At 47.4% G+C, this 13,328-nt stretch overlaps 1 protein-coding gene across 1 annotated transcript in view; it reads left to right on the top strand.

The window, feature by feature from the left end:
• LOC138300896 (protein-arginine deiminase type-2-like) overlaps positions 1–13,328 on the top strand; it is a 767,146-nt gene that overhangs the window by 697,876 nt on the left and 55,942 nt on the right. The gene's annotated exons all lie outside the window — the stretch shown is intronic.

Raw genomic sequence — 13,328 nt, 5'->3', positions numbered from 1 at the left:
TTTGATGTCATTTTCCCCACATTTTTCCACAGAGTTTGACAGCTATGCCCTTTCTGTTTGTCAAATGGCCCAGCTGAAGGAGAAAAAAATGCCAAATGATCCTCAAGCATTTTTAGTGGTTGGCCTTGTAAATTCTCACACTTTGCAGGAATGACCCTTGTGCAACAAAATGTTGAAAAGGACTTTCTAAGACAGTGAGGGTATCTGCTTGAGAGGGAGACTGCTGGATGACCTGAAGACTCAGAGGGCCTTATTTATACTTTTTGGTGCCAAACTGTACTAAGGCAGTTTTGCCCCAAAACATTTTGCACCGACTTGCACAATTTTTTAGCACCAGCTGGGCACCATATTTATGGAATGGTGCAAGCCGGTGCAAAGGGTAGGCTAGCTTAAAAAAAAATGACGTTAGGCAGTTTTGAGTCAAAATAAATGATTCTGACCAGATTAGCATCATTTTTTTACTCTAAGGGGCATATTTATACTCTGTTTGCACTGAATTAGCGTCATATTTTGTTTACTCTAATTCAGTGCAAAACTAACTCCATATTTATACTTTGGTGCTAGACCCGTCTAGCGCCAAAGTTATGGAGTTAAAGTCACTTTTTGGAAGTGGAAACCTACCTTGCCTTAATGAGATGCAAGGTAGGTGTTCCTGTGCAAAAGAATGACTCTATGGCCTTAACACCATATTTATACTCCCATGTAAAAATGGTGCAAGGGAGGGAGGAGGGGTCAAAAAATGGGGCAAAGCTTGCTTTGCCCCATTTTTTAAGACCTGGGTCAGGGCAGGCGTTAGGGGACCTGGGTCAGGGCAGGCGATAGGGGACCTGTGGCCCTATTTCCATGGTGGAACACCATGGAATAAGCCCAGAGGTGCCCTCCCTAGGCCCTAGGGGCACCCCCACCCACACTAGAGGGACTGCGAGGATGGGGGACCCCATCCTAGGTAAGTACAGGTAAGTGCATTTTATTTTTGAAAGTGCCATAGGGGGCCCTGAAATGGGCCCCCATACATGGCAAAGGGTGCTGGTCATTGGGGTGGTGGGAATGACCCCTGCCTTTTCTAAGGCAGGAATCATGTGGCATGGTAGGTTTAGCACCATAAAATGACGCTAATCTGGTTAGAGTCTTTTTTTTTTACTCTAACCTGCCTAAAGCCATTTTTTGGTGCTAAACGTTTTGGTGCAAAACTGAGTTAGTGCAGTTTTGCAGCAAAAAGTATAAATAAGGGCCAATATTTTGTAAGTTCGCGCCCCTTTTGCGTCATAAAATTACGTTAATGCGGTGCAAAAAAAGTTTAAATCAGGGCCTTGGTGGTAGATGGGTCTAGCACCAAAGTATAAATATGGAGTTAGATTTGCACCGAATTAGAGTAAAAAAAAATGACGCTAATTCGGTGCAAACAGAGTATAAATATGCCGCAGAGTAAAATATGCCCCTAAATATGGCGTTAGGGCCATAGAGTCATTTTTTGCACGGGAAGGCCTATCTTGCATCTCATTAAGGCAAAGTAGGTCTCCACTTTCAAAAAATGAGTTTAACTCCATAAATTTGGTGCTAGAGGGGTCTAGCACCAAAGTTTAAATATGGAGTTAGTTTTGCACCGAATTAAAGTTAAAAAAAAATGACACTAATTCGGTGCAAACAGAGTATAAATATGCCCCAGAATATCTAAGTGGCTCAGGAGAGCAAAAATGCACCTAGACCTAGTGAAGGTGCCTCTTCTGCTGGTTCGGAAACCCTAGTCACTAAATACCACCACAGAGGGAGATCCAAGGAGAGGGGAGCCATTTGAAGCACCACTACTTCAGACATGGGTCTTAAACCTAGTTGACATCAAGGACACCATCAGGGATGAAAATGAAGATGCAACGAACGATGACATCAAAGACGAATGCACTTCCAACATGCTTGCCATAGAAAATGGACACATTGTATTTAACAACAATGAAGAGAACTCATCATTCAACATCGAGGACACAATCAAAATCAAGAAGACGAGCTAGAGATCAAGATATTCACTGGTCAGGTACTCGACCTTGAGACACTCAACATCAACCGTGGAAACACAAGAGTACAGCATTGAATAGGCAATCATCAGTCTCTCCTTCTCTGGAAGCTTATCCAGTCTGGCCAAGTACTCCAAACAACGTCATAGTTAAAGCTAATCCAGTTCAAACCACTACCAATCCCAAAGGGTATCGCAATTCCCAGTAAAACTGTAACCCCTCCAACTAAATCACTGCTATTCCCCCTCCAGTGCCCCCGGACATCTACATCTTAATCATCTCTAACATGCCCTACCCAGCCTGCACCGATTTGAAACATACTGGAAACTCAACCACCTAGGAAGAATAGAAGCTCATCCCCGTCTCTGTCATACTATTCTGGCACTGATATCTAATCACCTCACCTCCTGGCTCTCAATTTAGAGTCTCCTCATTAGTTGATATTAACACCTGCCAGTAGTTAATGTTTTGTGGCATAGCAAAACTAATATTTCACTCCAAGGGCTACAGGCTCAGTCTCAATTATTATGGACAGTTTACCAGGGAGAGAGCAGGGTAGACCCTTGCTATTGCTAATCCCAAACATTGCAGAGATTGCAGAATAAAAACGTAGCAAGCCAGCGACCGCCAGGTCAGCAAACCCACACCTTTTAAAGAAATATAAGGCTGTAGAGCAAGACCCTACTTATCTTCGTACTTATTGTAAACCATATTCGGTAATTGTGTCAGCACTGATGAAAGGCATGTCTCCGCTCCGGAAACAACGTCAGTTTACAGGGAGAACAAACACCTGGATATTTTAGGCCATGATATCAGCTGTAGTGCTGCAGCATCCCTAAAAACAATAAGCATGTTTGCAGATAATCTAAAGATACATGCAAAGATGACACACACCTTTCTAAAACTATAGGCTGTGGTGTAATGATCAAATATTTTTCACCCCTGATTGTATGAATCTTTTATTATCAACTGAGAGTGCATTGTGGGAGCTAACATAAGGCACAGCAAGTCAAATTACATTGAAACGAATTTGGCGTTTCAAGAACGACAGATAGAATGGGTGGTTTCCAAACCATTGAGGGTTATCAGCAGATTAATCAAGGTTACAAAAGTTTGCAATTCAGAAAATCTATTCATCAAATACGCGTCTATATCAAAACGATTGTTCAATCTGAGGTTATATTTTATGTAGGTGGTGATGCAAAGCATTACAAGATACAAAAGGCAGAATAAAGGCACTATCAGGTCTATAAAGGAATTTATCTAACCCAAATAAAGGATTAAGAAGGGAAATGAAATTCTAAGCAGAAGGTGTCAGTCTGACATTAACCAAAATAAGGTTCATTGGAAATTAGTGGAAATGTTCAAGAGACAAGCTCAAGAACCTAGTATGGAGGAAACCAGAAGAGGTAGGTGCAGGTCTTCCCTCATTGAAGTCAGGTCAGGATCTACTAATAATTCTAAGAGAAACACAATTACATCACATGGACGTGTTCTGGGACTTTCCCCTACTAACTCCCAACCAAGGTAGACAATCTGGTTATACCGTCTTCTGGGAGCAGGTAGACTCCCTTCATTTCTCACCACTGATCAAAGGCACACACATCTGTAGGGCATTGAAGATATCCACCTGTTACAGAAGGACCTTTTCCATCCCAACACACCATGTACATCACAACAAGTATCCAATTATTTTCTATATAACGTTGTTAAGAGCAAACAACAAGCTACTCTTGTAACAAAGTAGCTTGCTAGACACCTGCAATGAAAAGAAGAACGTGAAAGCACATTGGAAGTAATATCACTTTTTATAATGGAAAAATACATTGGGCAACTGAGGCCTACTTGCAGTAAGGCCTATATCTGACAGAGACTTCTAGTTTCCTAGTAGACCTTTGAATTTCCCAAGTGTCAGACTGGATCCAGAAACCTTTGTGTGAGCAGTACCCCTTCGCGCCATAAGGTGGCTTTGTTCGATTTTGCGTGGCGGCATCAGTGTCATTGGTACTGGAAGTGACATCGCAGTCACCTATGTAGACGCCACACAGATGTGCAAACGTCAATTCTTTTCTTCTCACACCAGTTAGCTCTGATCTTGAGAAGAGCTACCCCTCTGTCGCTTTTTGACAGTTTTTTTCTACTTTTTGTTGACTATTTTTAAAGTGTGTTAAAGGATGTCTTCCAGGAAGGCAGGTGTCCAGCCCTGTTGTGAATGTCACAGCGCCATGTTGGTAATGGACCGACAAGTGGTGTGCTTCTGATTTCTCCAGTGCGACCACGATTCAAAGTTCTGCTCAGACTGCCGGGCCATGGCGACAAAAGCTTTAAGGGAGCAGTCCCTAAAGCTGCTCTCAGCCCAGTGGTCAACACCAGCTAGAGCGACTCCCAGGAGGTCTTGGTCCAGATCGAGAAAAAAGTCGCTTGATCGATCCAGGAGCCCTAGGTCCTCTTCCTCCCACTTGAGGTCCGCGGGACACTCGGGGAAGAGCCACAAGAAGAAGAAGAAGTGTAAACTGAGTTCGACTCGTCCATCAGCCGACGTGATACGTGAGCAACATCAGTGTTTTAGGCACGGTTCTGTGGAGCCGTTGCCAGGTCCAACTCCACCCCAGAGCTGGAGACACCCCCAGTTTAGTTGAAAGACTTCTACAAGGCCATGTGCTCTGTACTCGAGCAGGTCAACCATTCTGGAGCACCTTTGGGCCCCACAGGATCGGAGGAGGCCCTATCATGTTCTACACTGATAGCTCCGGCCTTGGCTCCTATGGGGTCTCACGGATCCAAGCTTAGATTGGCACTGATCGTGCCAACATGACCTTCGTTGGCACCGATGTCAGTGCTTCTGGTGCTGCCGGTGGGCATCACCAGCGCCAGTCCTATTCTCATCCCCAACGACTCAGAGTGGGCGCTGGCAGGGCCCATTGGTCCTAGGTCATTGACTGAGCAATTTCTGGAGCAGCCTTCAGGGCGGAAGAGTGGAAAGGGTCACTGGAACCTTTAGAATGCCAGTTAGAGACCATAACTTCGTTGGAATGGTATGAGGAACTAGGAGATGCCTGTGGACTGTACACCTCCCCACATACTGGCATTATCTCTCCACTTACCGTGGCTACAGAGGAGGGAGCATCTTATGCAATGGTGTATAGAGGGCAGCAGAATTCCTTGACCTCAAACCTCCCTCTGTGATGGTGAAGACTAATCTCTTGACATAAGTGCTTCAGCCCAGGGCGTATTCATTTGAACCCCTATTGCCCTTTAATGGAGCTCTGACTAATGTCCTGCTGGGTACTGTATCCAAGCCCAGCACAGGGGCTCCTTTTGTAGGAGACTGGCTCAGTTTAAGGTGTACACCTATAGTGTGGCACCCTATACTGATTCCAGGCAACCCTTGGTGATAGTGCTTATGTGTCCAGATAGCAAAAGCACTCTAAGTGTAGCTGTGGTGAGCAGCTAAAGCTTATCCTGGAGGACAGTAAATCACTTGCAATACCACAATAGTCAGTCAGTAACTGTTACACACAAAAGAACCACACCAGGTGTTGCAAAAATAAAGTACTCTCTATTACAACACTAAGGCTACATTAACATTAGTATATCTCCACTTGGAGATATTAACACACAAAATATACCCTTAGCAAAAAGCAGGAAAAGCATAGAAATACATGGGACCCTAGGGTGGGGGGCCAAACCTATACTAAGAAAGTGGTATAAGGATGGAGGTAAGTGTGTTAGAATCTCAGGGGCTGGGGGAGTAGGAAATTACCACAAGTAAGTACTGGAAATCCCACAGGCACCCAGGTGCAGAGTTGTTATCGAGCCGGGTGTCCCAAAGGCAAACACAGGACAGTCAAGGTTGTATTTTTATGGATTCAGGACCCTTCCCAGTGGATCCCGAGGAAACAAGTTAGCACAAAGAAGGTTGAAGATTGCCCCTACCAGTGGATACCCATAAGACTGGAGTACCTACACGAGGGAGTCCAGGTGCATATGGGGAGACGTGGCATTGGAAACCTTTGATGAAGTCACTGGGAGCCTCGGTTGTCCAGCTGCTGTCACAACCCATGGACCAGGTCGGTGGAACCCAAAGGTCGATTCCAGATGTGAAGACCCTAAAAAAGAAGGAGACAGTGTCTAGACCACTCAGAGGTGTCCATGCAGGAAGGTAGACAATGCCCACTCTTTTGGAGGTGAAGTTCCTGCAGGATGGTGAAGGAAGAAGTCCAGCTACAGAGTCCAGAGGGATGCAAGAGATCCTTGGAGTCAGCCACAAGTTGTCCCATGTCAGTCTCCGTATTGCAGGAGGGACAGTGACTTGCAGGACTACCAACAAGCTTTGACAAATGGAAATAACTCGTTCAAGGGAGATTGCAGGTTTTGGAGGACCAGCAAGGACTTAGTGACTCAACCCTTGGAGGTGAGTCAGGGCAGGCCTTCAGTGGGAAGTAAAACCAGCTGGAGTCAGAGGAGTCCGTTCGAGTGTCCCAGTGGCAGCAGGCACAGGGAGTTGCAGAGAGGTCTCAGCAGCACAACAAAATGGGAGTTCCATGTTGCAGGAGCAGCAGAGTGAAAGCTTAACTTGGAGTTGTAGAGTGCTCGAAGAGCTCTTGGAGGAAGAACCAGCAAGCCTTGGCAGGAACAACAGTCGGGGTGCACAGGGGTTCCATTCCAGTGGCTGCAGCAAGAGTCTACCACCTCCCAAGTTGGTCAAAAGACAAGTTGGACATGGAGAGAACCACAGAACTACCACTTGTGAGCAGAGCCTTTCCTTTGTCTGTGGGACAGCAGGATCCACCAGCCGGTCGTCATCTTGAGGTACCTGTGGATGAAGGGGAGTTACTCCTTCACTTCAAGGAAGATTCCTTTTTGCTCCTTGGATGCAGGCAGGGTCCTTGTGACCCTGGAGGATGCACAGCCATGGATATTGCAGAACTGTTGAAGTGGGAGCCCTCCCCACTGGATACAGTCTTGTTTCAGTTCCAAAAGCAGACCAGTAGCGGTTCTGAAGGCCAGTGGAGCCCTTAAGTGAAGGCCAGTGGAGCCCTTAAGTAATCCTACAAGCAGGTTGGTCACTCTGTAGTGACCCACCTATCAGAGGGGGTCAGGGATGCTATCTAACTGGCGTGACCAGTCAGATGCTCCCAAGGGCCTCTGCCTACCTTGTTTCCAAGATGACATAATCAACCGCCCACCTGGCAGAGCTCTGTGAACCTCCCTAGGGGAGAAGCTGGACAGGGGTGGTCAATCCCCTGTCCTTTTTGTTGTTTTGCGCCAGAGTGGGAACCGGGTGTTCCTGAACTGGTGAAAACTGGATTATGCAAAGAAGGCACCAAATGTGCCCTTCAAGGCAGTCTGGTAGTGCTTAGAGGCCACCCCAGCCCAGAAACATCCTTTTCAAATGGAGAGGTGATCATACCTCTCTTCTGCAGGAAATCCTTTGTTCTGCCTTCCCCTACTTGAGTTTGGCTCATCAGCAGGAGGGCAGAACTGTGTCTGGGGTCGGCATCAGCATGGGCTGGCAACCAGACCCCATAAGGCTGCACAGGCAGAACTGAGGCATCCTTTAAGGACCCCCCAAGTGCATGGGATCATGCAACTAGCACTGGAACTGATATAGTTGCATGATTCCAACATGTTTGATAGCAAACATGCCTATGTTCAAAGTAGCTATTATGTAGTTGGACCACTCGTGTTGACTAATGTCCACTTACCACATACCTTAAGATGGCTTCCCCACACTTACAAAGCCCAGGGAATGGAGTCTGGGGTCTGTAGGGAGACCCTGCTAATACAGGAGTGCCCTCACACTAAGGGACATGCACCCCACCCTTGGGCTGAAGGGCATACCAGAGGGGTGACTTACAGTGTCCAAGTGCAGTGACCGTGATATAAGGCAAGCCTTATATCTGAAGTGAAAGGTGCATGCACCATTTCACGCAGGCTGCAATGGTAAGCCTTCAGACTACCATGGGTGGCATATTATATGCTGCACCCTACAGGAGACCTCTTGAGTACCAATGCCATGGTAGGCATGCTAGGGACTTTCATGGGTGCACCAGTATGCCAAATGTGGGATGTAAAAGTTTACCAGCAACCAAATTTAGAGGGGAGAGCACAGAACCTGGGGTCCCGATTAGCCGGATCCCAGTGCACTTCAGTCTTAACACATTGACACCGGGCAAAAAGTGGGAGTAACCAGGTCAGAAGGATGGTACTTTCCTACACCTATAAACAGGACAATTGCACACCACCGTCGCTCTGCCCTGGGTGATTCTAGTTTTTTCACCAAACACCCTATCCCTGCGAGCTTGGTAGTCCAAATATCAACTTCCCATGTCATGTTCCCTGCTGCTCCCAGGGACTGGGAATCAAAAAGACTGGATAGCTTAGGCAAGAAAATGTTATGTTCCACCAGCCTAGCATTGAGGTTGGTGTACACCACATGCCTGTTGGCTGTTATTTTCATAGCTTGTGGGACATGGTTGCGCAAGTGCTGCTACAGGTCCTGGAGTAGGAATGGGCCATCCTCTCTCAAGCAGTGAAAGACGGGAGAGATGCAGCGAAGTTCCCTATTAGGAGTGGTGTGGATACAACTCACGCGCTGGGCAGACAAGTTTTCTCTACAGTGGCCTTGAGGCGCCACACCTGGCTGAGAACATCCGGCTTTTCAGGTGATGTCCAGGCCACCTTCATGGACATGGCCTTTGACGTGACTCATTTCGTCGGAGAGAACTCAGACTCTGCGCTGAAGTTTTTCAAGGACTCATGGGCTACGGCAAGTCCTTGGGCCTCTCAGTGACACCTTGCCCCCGTCTGCCTTTACCCCATTTCATGGCTACAGAAGAGGCTTGCCACCGTGCCAGCCTCATGCCAGCTCCTGTCCTGCGCAAGCTGCCCACGGTGTGCAAGAATGTGGATGCAGTGTATTCCAACCCTGTGGGACTGGTAGCCAGAAGTCATCCACCACCAACACCCCCCCTCCTCGGCAGCTGCAGCCTCTAGTCCTCTTACTCTGGTTCTGCAGAGGGTGCCCAGTTGGAGGGAGAATCCAACATCATCTCCTACACTGGCAGTCCATTACATCGGATAAATGGATCTTGCAGATCATTCAGTGGGGCTACTTGCTCCCTTTTTAATCTTTCCCCTCCCCAATACTGCCAACACAAGAACGGCTGATGGAGGATCACATGTCTTTCCTCCAAGAGGAAGTTACAGCTCTCATGCCAAGGGAGCTATAGAATGTTCTAATATCAGAAGTGGTTGCTATTCCCACTACTTTCTGATTCCCAAGATGAAGAAGGGTCTTCACCCTATTCTAGACCTCTGAACGGTCAATGTCTTTCTCAAAAAGGAGAAGTTCAAGATGCACAGGTCTTGTCTGCCCTAAACCAAGGAGGCTGGTTGATATCTTTGGACTTTGCAGTATGTGTATTTTCACATCCTCATACCTCCTGCTCACAGACGTTTCCTGTGGTTCAAGGTAGACCATGAGCACTTTCAGTTCACTGTGATCCCCTTTGGCCTTAACAACACCCCTCAGGGGTTCACCAAGGTGATAGCAGTGGTCGCGGCTCATCTACACAGGTCAGGGGTGTCAGTCTTCCCCTACCATGACAACTGGCTGTTAAAGGCGGGATCACCTCAGGCTGTCATCTGGGTTCACTATAAACATGCCAAAGTCACACCTGCCTCCGTCTCAAATGTGCTACCTTTCATCGGAGCAGTTCTGGACACAGTGCAGTTTCTGGCTTATCCCCCCGAGCAGCGAGTCCTGGATATTCAGTGTATGAGACTGGTGTTTCAGCCTCTGTCCTGGATTTCGGTGAGAATGTCTCTAAGGCTGTTGGGCCTTCTGGCCTCCCCCTTTGTGCCGGTGAATCATGCCAGATGGCATATGTGGGCTCTGCAGTGGGACCTGAAGTTCCAGTGGGTGCAGCATCTGGGGAATCTCTCCGGCATGGTCCAGATTTTGGAGAGAACTGCAAAAAACCTGCAGTGATGGCTGAAGAAATGTGATTGGGTCAAAGGCAAACTCCTCTCCCATCCCCTACCAGATCTCACAGTAGTGACAGATGTGTCACTCCCGGGATGGGGCAGCCATCTGGGAGAGGTGGAGATCAGAGGACTCTGGTCTCTGGAGGATTCCAGACTCCACATCAACTTGCTGGAGCTCTGTGCGATCATTGAAAGCACTTATTCTCTCTGTCATGGGGAAATTGGTGTAGGTGTGCATGGACAACACCATCGCCATGTAGTACTGGAGTAAGTAGGAAGGGGTGGGGTCATGGACACTTTGTCAAAATCTGGACATGGCTGGAACAGCAGGGCTTAAACCTGGTGGTTCAACACCTGGCAAGTCCTTTGAACGTCATGGCGGACAAATTCAGTCATTAATGCCCAGCGGATCAAGAGTAGTGTCTCCATTCGGAGGTGGTGCAAGGATTCTTTCACCAGTGGGGAGAGCCTTGGTTAGATCTGTTAACCTCCAACGAGAACACGCAATGTCATCAGTTTTGTGAGTTGGAGTTTCCAAGGTGGCTATTGCTCTGAAACACTTTTTATCATGAGTGGAGTTCAGGCCTCCTTTATGCCTTTCTGCCCCTACCACTTCTGCCCGAAGTTCTCAAGAAGATCAGGAGTGACCAGGCCCAAGTTATCCTTGTGGCTGCAAACTGGGCATGGAGAGTCTGGTATCCCAACCTTCTGAAAAGGAGCATTTAATCTACGAGCAGGCTTTCACTTTGGGGGCATCTTCTGTAACAGCAGCAGGGGAGGGTTCAGCAGCCTGACCTGTCAACTCTCCACCTCCTTGCATGGAGATTGAATGGCGACAATTGTTGCTTTTAACCTTCCTCCCGAAGTCTGTAACATTATCTCCATGGCCAGGTGGCCCTCCACTAGAATGGTAAACGCCTCTGCCGATGGCAAAAATTTGTCAAAATAAATGTATAGAAAAGTCTATCAACTGTCTTTCTGTCTCTCTTTCTGATATTTATCTCTTCGTTCTTACCCTTGCCCAACAGGACTCTGCTCTGGACATTTTTAAAGGTTATCTCTTTGCTCTGTCTGCCTTCCTGTGGCTGCCTGACCAACCCTCTTTATTTGAGTCCCCTATTGTAAATAGTTTCTCAAAGGGCTTGTACATATGTTCCCTCTTACAACCTTTATCATGTCTCAAATGTAGTTCTCACATACCTCATGTGTGCTCCCTTCTAACCGTTGCACAATTGGCCCATCCGGCTGCTTACCATCAAGATATCTTTCCTAGTGGCAATAACACCTTCGCGCAGGGTGAGTGAACTGCAGGCCTTGTCATCCAAGCCTCCTTATCAATCTATGTTTCCTGACAAAGTGGCGCTTTGCACAGTGGCCTCTTTTCTTCCAAAAATGGTGACCCCATTCCATTGGGACAATCTGTCACCCTACCCACCTTTTACGCTCCTCCACATCCTCAAAAGGAGAGAAGCGACTCCATCATCTGGACCCAAAAAGAGCGTTGTCTTTCTACCGTGACCGCACAAAAGAGTTCCAGGTGGATGACAAACTATTCGTGGGCCAAGTAGGAGCTAAAAAAATGTTGGGCAGTACAGAAATGAACCATTTTGCGTTGGGTAGTTCTCTGTATCAAGATCTGGGATGCCCTGCCTAAAAGGGAAGCCTCCTGAGTCATGAAATGTAAATGATGTCCACGCGCCTGGGTGGCGCCTACAGAGGTGACTGGGACATCACTTCCGGTGCCAACGACGATGCGCATAACTGAATGAAGCCACCCAACGGTGCGCAGGGGTACCGCTCACACACAAATGTCCTGATCTAGTCTGACACCGGGGAAATTCAAAGGAAAGGAATTTGCAGTTAGATATAGGGCCTCATTACGAGTCCGGCGGTCATAAGACTGCCAGACTCATTAGGAGTCTGGTGGTCTTAAGACCACCAGACTCGCAGTGGCAGTCAGACGGCTGCACTCCTAGCGATCTGACCACTAGATAACAACCCTGGTGGTTGGACCCCCAGGAACATGGTTCCAAATGGGGTGGTAGAGGTTGGAGTCATGGTCAGCCAGGACATCGCTGAGTTCAGCACCACCGTGCTGATCACAAGTCTTCTTTCTGCCAGCTTTTTCATGGTGGGGTCTGCGCCATGAAAAGGCTGGTGGAAAGCCAGTTCTGGGGACCAAGGGGGGGGCAGTGCACTGCCCATGCCATGCCATGGGCAGTGCAGGCCCCCCCCTGTCAGCACCCTCAGAATCCTCACTGTCTGCACTGCAGACAATGCTCATTCTGAGGTTGCTGGTGTGCCACAGCATTGGCCTCGACTCCCTTATGGAAGCTGAGGCCAATGCCGCAGCACTGTTCCCGCAGGTCTGACCAGTGGAAACGTCACAATGCAATGTTTCTGCCAGTCAGCCACGTAGAAATATCCTAATACGATTGGCGGAGAGGTCGCTGGTATGACAGCAGCTTCCTCCCTACAGGTTTAGCGGTTAGCTCAGTCCATTTGGGACTAACATCCTTCATACACATTGCACAGATAAAGATATTGAATCTTCCATTCACAAACTTGCTTCTCTTCAACCTCACACAGATGAGGAAATGCAGTGCATGCATTCTAAGACAGAGTCATTAAGAGCAGCAGGACTAGAGGAAAAGAAAACATTCTTCAAACCCCAATACATTCATAGGGAGAGACATTATGATCCTTCCTAACTTCAGAGGGTTCCAACCCAATTTTGGCAGCTGCATCATCAGTCTGACAGCCTCGACAACGGCAATAGTAGCAACCACACCAGACCTCTATAGGACCAGAGTCTTAGCAACATCAATGGAAGTTGGGACGTAAGTCCCATGGCAACTCTTGTCAAATTTATCAGTACAGAGTTCTTCCGTTCAGATAAAAATCAGTTCCTAGAACTCAAAATGTATGGCAGTAGTTGTGGCACATGAAAGGAAATGAGGACTTTTTATATATCTCTAGCAGATGATTGTTTAATCAAGACCTCCAACCCACAGAAAGTGAGATAAGATTTTGAAATAACTTGGAAACTCCTCAACAGATGCAAGTCAGTCTATAAAAATCAACATGAGAACCTGTTCAGAAATTATCATGTTTGGGGTCAGCTATGAACACCAGGCAAGGAAAAGTGGTTACTTTGTTGGAGAGTGAGTCTTCTCTTCTAAATTGCCAAATCCAAATGATGCAGAATTCAACAGCAAGGAAAGTCTCTTCTCTGGTGGGGTACATGGCCTTGTGCATGTTCATAATTCTGAATGCCAGATTTTACATTCATCCAGTACAAAAGTGTCTGGGAGATCAGGTGAGTCA

This window comes from Pleurodeles waltl, chromosome 6 (assembly GCF_031143425.1).
Source record: "Pleurodeles waltl isolate 20211129_DDA chromosome 6, aPleWal1.hap1.20221129, whole genome shotgun sequence".
NCBI classification, from domain to species: Eukaryota; Metazoa; Chordata; class Amphibia; order Caudata; family Salamandridae; genus Pleurodeles; species Pleurodeles waltl.
The sequence above is the reverse complement of the archived record's forward strand: the minus strand, read 5'-3'. Positions and strand labels throughout refer to the sequence as shown.